Below are 12,150 nucleotides of genomic sequence, written 5' to 3'. Positions count from 1 at the left end.
CTTGTTGCTGAATTAGGAGAAGCCCAATGAGTGTGTTACATCATTTCAGATATATCTCTCAGGTTTAAACTTCATTAGCAAGCTGGGATGCTGGACTCACAGTGCTTCTTCCCTGTGTCACTTTCCCCCACTCCAACCAGTGGGATTGGCCTTCCCCAAAGAAACAACATGCCTGGATGCTGTTCTTCAGAGTAGCTTCTGGGAGATACCAAACTCCGACATGTCTTTACCCATCTCAGTCTTGATTTCCTCATCCCTACAATGGGAACCTTGATACCTATGTTGAAATTACTTCAAGAATTAGGAGTGAAGAGTTAAATGGCAGAGAAGTCGTGCTTTCCTGGCCCCTCAAACATAGCTCTCTTGAGGTCTGATCCCTTGGAATACCCAGGACATAAATTGGAAGAAGGATCTCCATGGTTGAAGGGAGACAGCATTACAGGTGTTAGGTGTGTGGAAGTGAATTGGGGAAGAGAAAAACTATCATGCCATGGAGGGCAGGGAGCCCTGTCTATGGGGAGAGAAAGGGGAGAGAAAGAGAGAGGGGTTGAAAGAGTCCAGCAATGGGTTTGCACAAGAAAACCTCTCTCGGGAAGTGGGGCGGCTCAGTCGGTTAAGCCTCTGACTTCAGCTCAGGTCATACTCTCTGGATCCTGGGACTGAGCCCCACATTGGGCTCCCTCAGTGGGGGCTCAGTGGGGAGTCTGCTTGTCCTTCTCCATTTCCCCCTTCCTGTGCCCCACTCATGTCCACTCTCTCTCAAATAAATAAATAAAATCTTTTAAAAAAAGAAAAAAGAAGAAAACCTCTGTGGACCACGGATTGGGGGAGCAAGGGGAACCAAGTATCACAGGTGTTTTGCAAACAGTGTGCAGAGCTCAAACTCTGAGGTTTTGGAAGTGCACGAAGTGGGAGCTTTGGCACGCGCTCCTGGGGAGAAGGAATGCCTAGCCAGAGAAGGCATAAATTGGTGTAGGGATCTCCTGGGTTCCACTGGGAAAGAATGCTCCCCTTCCTGTAGTACACTTGGAAGAGGGTATATTGCCTCTCTAAGGATAAAAGACCCTGCAGGTGCCAGCTAATGGCCTTTCATCAGTAGGGGACAGAGACCTGTGCAGAGGGCAGATAACCTGGTGATGCTTTTCTAGGTGCTATACCATAGATTTGGCACACTGCACAGGAATGGGACTGTTTTCTTGGACAAAGGACACTAGACACAGCACGATGGGGAGGCTCTACTCCAGAGGAAAGAGTGGATCGGTGCAGTGCAGGATCATTCAAGATTTGGAGTTCTGAATCCCAGCCATGCACCAAAGATAAAATGCAGGAGAGCTGTGGCACCAGGCACGCTGACAGCCCTTGGTTTACTGCGAGATCCCCTGCCCAAGGATGACAGAGTGGAGTGGCACCATATTCCCCTCACTACCTACATGGTCAGACTTCAGAGAACACTACCGTGGCCCCCAGTGGAGGTAGGAGCTGCTTACATCAAACCCTATCTCTCCCCCCATCACTGACTCTCCCACTTGCCTGGCAAGTTCATTTTCACTGGGGCAGGACTGACTCTGAGCAATTATAGTGGGCCTCTCCCCCAGAAGACCAGCACAGGAAGCACCCCATATGCACCAAGTCTACTGATCATACAGTGCTTCAAAGCATCATCTTCAGTTCTGGTGGTAATAGAACCAGGCTGTATTTTTTTTCTTGCTCTTTTTTTTTTTTTTCGTTTGGAATCATGCTTATAATTTTTTGTTTATTAGTTTGTTTTTTCATTTCCTTTTCTCTTCTTTTTTTTGGGATCAGGCTTTTTTTTTTCCTTTATTTTTTTCCATGCTTATTTTAACAAACAAATCAAAGCACACCTAGTTAAAAATCCAAACACTTCCCACTGCAAGCAAGGAGGAACTCTGCAGAGGACCGACCAGTGGGAAAGAGCGCCAAAATGCAACAGCAGAGTACACACAGTATATATCAAAAACATTCCCTGAAGTGCCAGGCTGTGGATAGTGTATGACCACTTTTTAATATAACATTACTCTCAGGTGCAGAAAACATAACAAGCTTTCATAACATGCAAAAGACAGAAACTTAGCCTAAATGACAAGACAGAGGAACTCTCCCCAAAAGAAAGTTCAAGAAGAAATCATAGCCAAGGACTTGCTCAAAACACATATAAGCAATATATCTGAAAAAGAATTTAGAACAACAGTCATTAGACTACTAGATGGGTGTGAAAAAAGTATAGAAGACACCAGAGAAATCCTTGCTGCAGAGATAAAGGACCTAAAAACTAATCAAGCTGAAATTAAAAAATGCTATAACTGAGATGCAATACCAATGGATATAATCACGAGGACTGAAGAAGCAGAGGAGAGAATAGGTGATATAGAAGATAAAATTATGGAAAATAATGAAGCTAAAAAGAAGAGGGAAAGAAAACTATTAGACCATAAAGGTAGACTTTGGGAACTCAGTGATTCCATAAAGCAAAATAATATCTGTAAGAGTCCCAGAGGAAGAGCAGGAAAAAGGGGTAGAAGGTGTATTTGAACAAATTATAGCTGAGAACTTCCCTAATCTGGTTAAGAAAACAGGCATTCAAGTCCAAGAGGCACAGAAAACTCCCCTCAAAATCAACAAAAGCAGGTCAACATCATGACATATCATAGCAAAACTTGCAAAATACAAAGATAAAGAGAGAATTCTGAAAGCCACTAGGGACAAAAGGTCCTTAACTTACAAGGGTAGACTACACAAGGTTAGCAGCTGACCTGTCTACAGAGACCTGGCAGGCCAGAAAGGAGTGGATGGAAATATTCAAAGTGCTACATGGGAAAAATATGCAGCCAAGAATACTTTATCTAGCAAGGCTGTTATTCAGAATAGGAGAGAGAAAGAGTTTCTAAGACAAGCAAAAACTATAGGAGTTCATGAACACTAAACCAGCTCTGCAAGAAATAAAGTGAACCCTTTGAGTGGGAAAGAGAGACCAAAAGAAACACAGAACAGAAAGGAACACAATCTACAGGAACAGCGACTTTACAGGTAATACAATGGCATTAAATTCGTATCTTTCAATAATGACTCTGAATGTAAATGGACTAAATGCTCCAATCAAAAGACAAAGGGTATCAGAATGGGTAAAAAAAAAATAAGACCCATCAATATGCTTACAAGAGATTCATTTTAGACCCAAAGACACCTCCAGATTGAAAGTGAGGGGTTGGAGGACCATTTGTCATGTTAATGGACATCAAAAGAAAGCTGGAGTAGCCATACTTATATTAGACATGCTAGATTTTAAACCAAAGACTGTAATAGGAGATGAAGAAGGCACTATATCATAATAAAGGAGTCTATCCAACAAGAAGATCTAACAATTGTAAATATTAATGCCCCTAACTTGGGAGCAGCCAAATATATAAATCAATTAATAACAAACTTAAAGAAATTCATTGATAATAATACAATAATAGTGGGGGACTTTAACACCTCACTCACAGCAATGGACAGATCATCTAAGCAGAAGATCAACAAGGAAACAAGGGCTTTGAATGACACACTGGACCAGATGGACTTCACAGATATATTCAGAGCCTTTCATCCAAAAGAAGCAGAATACACATTCTTTTCAAGTGCACATGGAACATTCTCCAGAATAGATGACATACTGGGTCATAAATCAGGCCTCAACCGGTATAAAAAGATTGAGATCATACCATGCATGTTTTCAGACCACAGTGCTATGAAACTTGAAGTCAACCACAAGAAAAATTTGGAAAGACCACAAATACATGGAGGTTAAAGTACATCCTACTAAAGAATGAATGGTTTAACCAGGAAATTAAAGAAGAATTTAAAAAATACATGGAAGTAAATGAAAATAAAAACAAAATAGTCCAAAATCTTTGGGATGTAGCAAAGGTGGTCCTAAGAGGGAAGTATATAGAGATAAAGGCCTTCCTCAAGAAGCAAGAAAAGTCTCAAATACACAACCTAACCTTATACCTAAGTAAGCTGGAAAAAGAACAGCAAATAAGGCCTAAGTCCAGCAGGAGAAGGAAAATAATAAAGATTAAAGCAGAAATAAATGATACAGAAATTAAAAATAAAACAGTAGAACAGATCAACGAAACCAGGAGCTGGTTCTTTGAAAGAATTAACAAAATTGGTAAACCCCTAGCCAGACTTATCAAAAAGAAAAGAAAAAGTACCCAAATAAATGAAATCATGAATGAAAGAGGAGAGATCATAACCAACACCAAAGAAATAAAAACCATTTAAAGAGAATATTATGAGCAATTATATGCCAAAAAATTAGGCAATCTGGAAGAAATGGATAAATTCCCAGAAACACATAAACTACCCAAACTGAAGCAGGGACAAACAGAAAATCTGAACAGACCCATAACCAGCAAAGTAATTGAATCAGTAATCAAAAATCTCCCAACAAATAAGAGTCCAGGGCCAGATGGCTTCCCAGGGGAATTCTACCAAACATTCAAAGAATAGTTAAGAGCTATTCTTCTCAAACTGTTCCAAAAAACAGAAATGGAAGGAAAACTTCCAAATCATTCTATGAGGCCAGGATTACCTTGATTCCAAAATCAAAGTCCTCACCAAAAAGGAGAATTACAGACCAGTATCGCTGGTCAACATGGATGCAAAAATTCTCAATAAGATTCTAGCTAATCAAATCCAACAGTACATTAAAAGAATTATTCACCACAACTAAGTGGAATTTATTCCTAGGCTGCAGGGTTGGTTCAATATCTGCAAATCAATCAATGTGATACACCACATTAATAAAAGAAAAGAACCATATGATCCTCTCAACAGATGCAGAAAAAGCATTTGACAAAATACAGCATCCTTTCTTGATTAAAACCCTCAAGAAAGTAGGGAGAGAAAGAATATACCCCATAATCATAAAGGCCATATATGAAAGACCCACAGCTAATATCATCCTCAATGGGGAAAAACTGAAAGCTTTTCACCCTAAGGTCAAGAACAAGAGGGGAAGTCCACTCTCACCACTGTTGTTTGACATAGCACTAGAAGTCCTAGCCTCAGCAATCAGACAACAAAAAGAAATAAAAGGCATCCAAACTGGCAAGTAAGAAGTCAAACTTCCACTCTTCACAGACAACATGATACTCTATGTAGAAAACCCAAAAGACTCCACCAAAAAGTGCTAGAACAGAAAGAGGAATTCAGCAAAGTCGCAGGATATAAAATCAATGCACAGAAGTCTGCTGCATGTCTACACACCAATAATGACGCGGCAACAGCAGAAATCAAGGAATCTATCCCATTTACAATTGCACCAAAAACTATAAGATACCTAGGAATAAACCTAACCAAAGAGGTGAAAGATCTGTACTCTGAAAACTATACAACAGTTATGAATGAAACTGAGGAAGACACAAATAAATCGAAAAACATTCCATGCTCATGCACTGGAAGAACAAATATTGTTAAAATGTCTACATTTCCCAAAGCAATCTATATATTCAATGCAATCCCTATAAAAATAACACAGAGATAGAACAAACAATTCTAAAATTTCTATGGAATAAGAAAACACCCCGAATAGCCAAAGTAATGTTGAAAAAGCAAGGCAAAGCAAAGCGGGAGCCATCACAATTCCGGACTTCAAGCTCTATTACAAAGCTGTAATCATCAAGACAGTATGATACCGACACAAAAACAGACACATAGATAAATGGAACAGAACAGAGAACACAGAAGTGGACCCTCAACTCTATGGTCACAACTAATCTTCAACAAAGCAGGAAAAAATATACAACGGAAAAAAGTCTCTTTAACAAACGGTGTTGGGAAAATTGGACAGCAACAGCAGAAAAATGAAACTGGACCACTTTCTTAAACCATACACAAAAATAAACTCAAAATGGATGAGGGACCTAAATGTCAGACAGGAATCCATCAAAATCCTAGAGCAGCAACCTCTTTGACCTCAGACACAGCAAATTTTTAAAAATATTTTATTTATTTATTTGAGAGAGAGAGAGAGAGATCACAAGCAGGGTGAGGGGCAGAGGGAGAAACAGGCTCTCCACTGAGGAGGGAGCCCAATGCAGGGCTCAATCCCAGGATTCTGGGATCATGACCTGAGCCGAAGGCAGACACTTAACCAACTGAGCCACCCCAGGGCCCCAAGGACACAGCAACTTCTTACTTGGCATCTCCAGAGACAAAGGAAACAAAAGCAAAAATTACCTATTGGGACTTCATCAAGATACAGAGCTTCTGCACAGCAAAGGAAACAGTCAACAAAACTAAAAGGCAACCTGTGGAATGGGAGAAGATATTTGCAAATGACATATTGGATAAAGGTTAGTATCCAAAATCTGTAAGGAAGTTCTCAAACTCAACACTCAAAAAACAAATAAGCCAGTCAGGAAATGGCAGAAGGCATGAACAGACATTTCGCCAAAGAAGACATACAAATGGCCAATAGGAATATGAAGACATGCTCAACATCACTTGGCATCAGGGAAATACAAAACAAAACCACAATGAGATACCACCTCACACCTGTCAGAATGGCTAAAATTATCAAGTCAGGAAAGAACAAATGTTAGTGAGGATGCAAAAAAGGGAAATCCTCTTATACTGTTGGTGGGAACACAACCACTCTAGGAAACAGTATGGAGGTTCCTCAAAAAGTTAAAAATAGAGCTACCCTACAACCTAGCAATGCACTACTAGATATTTATCCAAATGATACAAAATAGTGATTTGAAGAGTATCATACACCCAAATGTTTACAGCAGCACAATCCACAATAGCCAAATATGGAAAAAGCCCAAATGCCCATCAAATGATGAATGGATAAAGAAGATGTTGTATGTATATATATATATATAATGGAATATTACTGAGCCACCAAAAAGAATTAAATCGGGGCGCCTGGGTGGCTCAGTCGTTAAGCGTCTGCCTTCGGCTCAGGTCATGATCCCAGGGTCCTGGGATTGAGCCCTGCATCAGGCTCCCCGCTCAGTGGGAAGCCTGCTTCTCCCTCTCCCACTCCCCCTGCTTGTGTTCCCTCTCTCGCTGTATCTCTCTCTGTCAAATAAATAAAATCTTTAAAAAAAAAAAAGAATTAAGTCTTCCCATTTGCAATGATGTGAATAGAACTAGAGTTTATTATGTTAAATGAAATAAGTCAGAGAAAGACAAATACCATGATTTCACTCATATGCGGAATTTAAGAAATAAAGGAGATGAACATAAGGGGAGGGAATGAAAAATAAAATAAGATAAACAAAGAGAGGAAGCCAAACCATAAGAGACTCTTAAATACAGGGAACAAACTGAGGTTTGGTGGAGGAGAGGTGAATGGTAGAATGGAGTAATTGAGTAATGGGCATTAAGGAGGGCACTTGGGTAATGAGCACTGGGTGTTATATGCAACTGATGAATCACAGGGTTCTCCCCATGAAATTAATGCTACACTATATGTAAACTAACTTGAATTTTTTAAATTTTATTATGTTATGTTAATCACCATACATTACATTAGTTTTTGATGTAGTGTTTCATGATTCATTGTTTGCATATAACACTCAGTGCTGCATTCAATACATGCCTAACTAACTTGAATTTAAATAAAAACTTGAAAGAAAAAAATTCCTTCAAGAATTAAAGAAAATGTACATGAAGCATTTAGTCAACACCAGCAAATAGTAGGAAATACAAGTCATGTCAATTTTTCATCCTGTCACTGAAACACCCAGCTCTTAAGGACCAGCAAGAGGCAAGATTGGTCTTGGCAGCCTGTCCAGAGCCTCCTGGATAGCTAGTTTCCAATGTTGGTGCATGCCCTGGACTGGAGCCTTCCTAGATCATCAGAGGTCCCTCCACTGCTCCCGGGAGGTGACTCAGGGCCTAAGTTGGCTCTTCTTCTCAGAGCCTAAATCAAGCCTCACATCCCTGAGTGCACCAGCCTTGTGTCTATCATGACTCCTATGAATGCCCACACTCTTTTCTCTTTCTTCGTCATCACATTCATCTCACCTCCCCCAACCACAGAACACGCATCTTTATTTCCCTGGAATGCTTCACAGTTCCTTCCCCAAATGCTGGATGTTGTTTGGTTCCCTTAGATGGTTCAGAGCCATGGATTACTCCAAGTCATCCTACATGCCCACTGCACGGGCTCTTGGTCCCTGACATCGCCCATCCTTACTTTTCTTGGGAACATGTGGATCACGATGCCAAATCACCTTCCAGTTGGGGGGCCTGATGTGTTTGGCAGAAAACTGCCTCATACCTCTCTACTCTGTCAATGGGTCCTAAGGACCAGGAGGCCCAACCTGAAGGGGACTTCCATGGCCCCACAAGATGTGCATGTGCAGGCACGGCCCTCAGTCATGAGGCCACGGCAGGCTCACCTATCTCTGAGGCAGAGGAGTGCATGACGGGCTGGATGGCACCCAAAGCCATGAAAGGGTCCCTGTGTTCCCAAGAGCTCTAAAGGGCAGGGCCCGCAGCCCTCCCATGGGGCTGCGGGTCACTGAGTGGTAGGACATGGATGTCTACCACTTTGTCTCACATATCACCAGCACCTATAGGAGAACAAGACTTCCACAGTCCACGAAGACACTCAAACAAACATCCTGCTGGTGCTCAGGCCCAGGGCGGTGCCTAATTTGCCTGCAGATGGGAATGGGAGTGCCCTTCAGCAAGGGCAGGAGACGCGGCCTGGCATCCGAGTGTGTCCCTGTCAGCTCTATGACAGGACATCCCAAGATTTCCTCATCTGCAAATGGAACTGTGAATTGGTGGGGGAGTGTGTGAGGCTCCAAATGGATAATGCACGTGGTATGTGACCTGTGTATATACATCGTTACGTCGCGAATGCCATCAAGGGCACGAACACCATATGGGATGCAGAACGGTACAGGGTTTATTAAGAAATAGAGGTGAGATCCCCCTGCCCTGGAGGGAAGGCTTCCAAGGGATCATGCAAGGGAGAAAACAGGATACAAGGACTGAGGACACGCACAAAGGAAACATGATGCCCAGACTTTTGGTCATGGCAGACACCTGTGCTGAGGCATGAGGATTTGTTTCTCTAAGTTACTGATAGGGAGAGGCTGAAGATCTTGACTGTGGTATCAAGGCAAAGATCATGACTCCAAATCAGGATGCATGAAGGTGACACGTAATCCATAAGAAGAAGAAAGAAGAGAATAATAATTCATAAGATGAAGGAAGAAGGGATAAGTGGTCCACACTTCATAAAGCTTACTCACAAGCTTGTCAACAGGCAGATGAGTGGCAGAAATGTTGGCGATCGCGTGCTGGCTTTCAGCAATGTTAGGCAGTGTGTTTGTTTCCCAAACGGCAAATCAGTGCTTTGTGCAGATGGTGGTTCTTGGTGAGGCAATCAGCAGTAGGAATGCTGGCAGCAGCTGGACACATAGCAAAGATGGCAGCAGGTGGTCCTACAGCAGGCAGTGTTGTAGCAGGTGGGAGGCAGCAAGGATGGCAGCAGCTGGATCCACAGTCCTGGGCTAGGCATCCAGGCAGGCAACAGCAGGTAGGGTTCTCCTATAGTATACAGGTGCCTAGCAAGCTGGCTGGCAAGAGCTGGACTCATAGTACATTTGTCCATAGACACTGGACTCACAGCAGCTGAGCTGGGAGCAGGTGGACCTGCAGCAGGTAGTTTGATTGCATGTTGGGGGCAGTGAGGCTGGCAGTAGCTGGACCTGTAGCAGTTTCTTCCACAGCCACCCGTCCCACAGCTGGTGGTCTGGCAGCAGGCATAGGCTGGTAGCAAGTAGAACAACAAGAGTGACTCATGGTCTCAGGTGTAAGGAGTTGGTTTTCTGTGGAGAGTCAAATTTTTAAGATCTGAAATCATCATCTTTATTAGGCCTTTCATACACTAGTTCTGAAATATGGAACCAATGATCAGAATTTTCCTGGTGTTATTTATGATTTTCTAGATCCATGGAAAATTGCCCAAGGAGGAAGAGTTCCTTAAAGATTATGAACTTCTGAATGTAAATAATGGGATTATTCTCCTAGTTAATAGATAACTCTTAGGAACTTATTTCTAGAAATGGAAGAGGCAATGGACAATAATAGCATAATTTAACTATGAGTCATCATTTTCAAGATAGAATACATCCTCTGGTTACCTGACAATTCAAGTTAATTTGGAGAAGTCAGAACCATTGTCACCACCTACTTTTTTTCTTTGGGACTACCTATTTTAGAATATACTTCTGATGGTAAATGAAACAAAAGTGATGAATTCAAAACATTTTTTTAAATTTTATTTTTTTTCTTTTTTTATATGTTAGGCACCATACAGTACATCATTATTTTTTGATGTAGTGCTCCCTGATTCATTGTTTTCGTATAACACCAGGACTCCATGCAATACGTGCCCTCCTTAATAACCATCACCGGGCTATCCCATCCCCCCACTCCCCTGCCCTGTAAAACCCTCAGTTTGTTTCCCGGAGTCCATAGTCTCTCATGGTTCATCTCCCCTTCTGATTTCTACCCCTTCATTTTTCCCTTTCTTCTCCTAACGTCCTCCATGCTATTCCTTATGTTCCATATATAAGTGAAACCATATGATAATTGTCTTTCTTTGCTTGACTTATTTCACTTAGCATAATCTCCTCTAATTCCATCCATGTTGATGCAAATGTTGGGTATTCATCCTTTCTGGTGGCTGGGTAATATTCCATTGTATATATGGACCACATCTTCTTTATCCATTCATCTGTTGAAGGGCATCTCGGCTCTTTCCACAGTTTGGCTATTGCTGACATTGCTGCTATGAACACTGGGGTGCATGTGGCCCTTCTTTTCACTACATCTGTATCCCTGGGATAAATACCCAGTAGTGCAATTGCTGGGTTGTAGGGTAGCTCTATTTTTAACTTTTTGAGGAACCTCCACACTGTTTTCCAAAGTGGCTGTACCAACTTGCATTCCCACCAATAGTGTAAGAGGGTTCTCATTTCCCCATAACCTCTCCAACATTTGTTGTTTCTTGCCCTGTCCATTTTTGCCATTCTAACTGGTGTAAGGTGGTATCTCAATGTGGTTTTGATTTGAATTTGCCTGATAGCTAATGATGTTGAACATTTTTTTTCATGTGTCTGTTAGCCATTAGTATGTCTTCTTTGAAGAAGTGTCTGTTCATGTCTTCTGCCCATTTTTTGACTTGATTATTTGTCTCCTATTGTTCTCATCTATTGATCATCCCATTTCTTAATTCTATGTTTACTCTTCTCACTACAGAAATAAAATAGACTTACTCTTCATTCCTCCCCGTGTTTATAACTAGCTCCTGAATAACTCATTTTATATATAGATACAGACAAGAATTTAGATCTGCGTCACTACATAACAGAACTTCCAAACTTATTTTTATAACAAAAAGGCACCAGATAACACAAACCAAACTCATCTCTTTGATTCTTTAATGAACCAGCAATGCTCCATTTTTTTGTACACCCTAGCTTAAAGAGAATGGCAACCAGGAAGACAAGAGCTGTAAACTTTGGGCAAGAGTTATTCTCCATTCATGTACCAGACCCAGATTTCATTCACACTGGGGCAAAAGGAAAACTCATTTGCCTTCCATTACTCTTGATAATGAAGTTTCTGCTGGGCTCACTTCCTTCCACCTCCCCCACCCCCACCACAGGTATTTTCTCTCCTAGAGATCACCCAACTCAAGATACTGCGTTTCACAAAGGCATCCCTCCCTCAGAACAGTATATGTGGGGAACTGATATGCATCCAACTTACTTACTGGCATCTTTTTCAAAGGGACATGGGATCAGGGTCACATAAATTACTGTACCCACCTGGCCTTGCTCTTTTGGCTACAACAGTAGCTTGCCAAATGAGCCACTTGGACTTTGTCAGAAGTGTCTCATACACTGCCAGACTGTGGGCTGAGAGATGGACTGCCTCCCTCCAACTGAAGTGGCTCCATTTTATTGGATTTATATATAGTGAACTTCCAGGTAAGGAAACAGTTTTTAAAAAGCTTTAAAGGTTTGAAAATCACTGGAGTGCCTAGGTGGCTCAGTCCGGTGAAGTTTCCGACTCTTGATTTCAACTCAGGTCATGATCTCAGGGTCC

At 41.6% G+C, this 12,150-nt stretch overlaps 1 pseudogene; it reads right to left on the bottom strand.

The window, feature by feature from the left end:
* Positions 1 to 9,418: 9,418 nt before the first annotated feature.
* LOC118025148 lies at positions 9,419 to 9,837 on the bottom strand (annotated as a pseudogene).
* Between the last annotated feature and the right edge of the window lie 2,313 nt (positions 9,838 to 12,150).

This window comes from Mirounga leonina, unplaced genomic scaffold (genome assembly GCF_011800145.1).
Source record: "Mirounga leonina isolate KUSES-001 unplaced genomic scaffold, KU_Mleo_1.0 Mir_200, whole genome shotgun sequence".
In the NCBI taxonomy this organism is placed as follows: domain Eukaryota; kingdom Metazoa; phylum Chordata; class Mammalia; order Carnivora; family Phocidae; genus Mirounga; species Mirounga leonina.
Note: the sequence above shows the minus strand (reverse complement) of the source record. Positions and strands in the feature narration are given on the sequence as shown.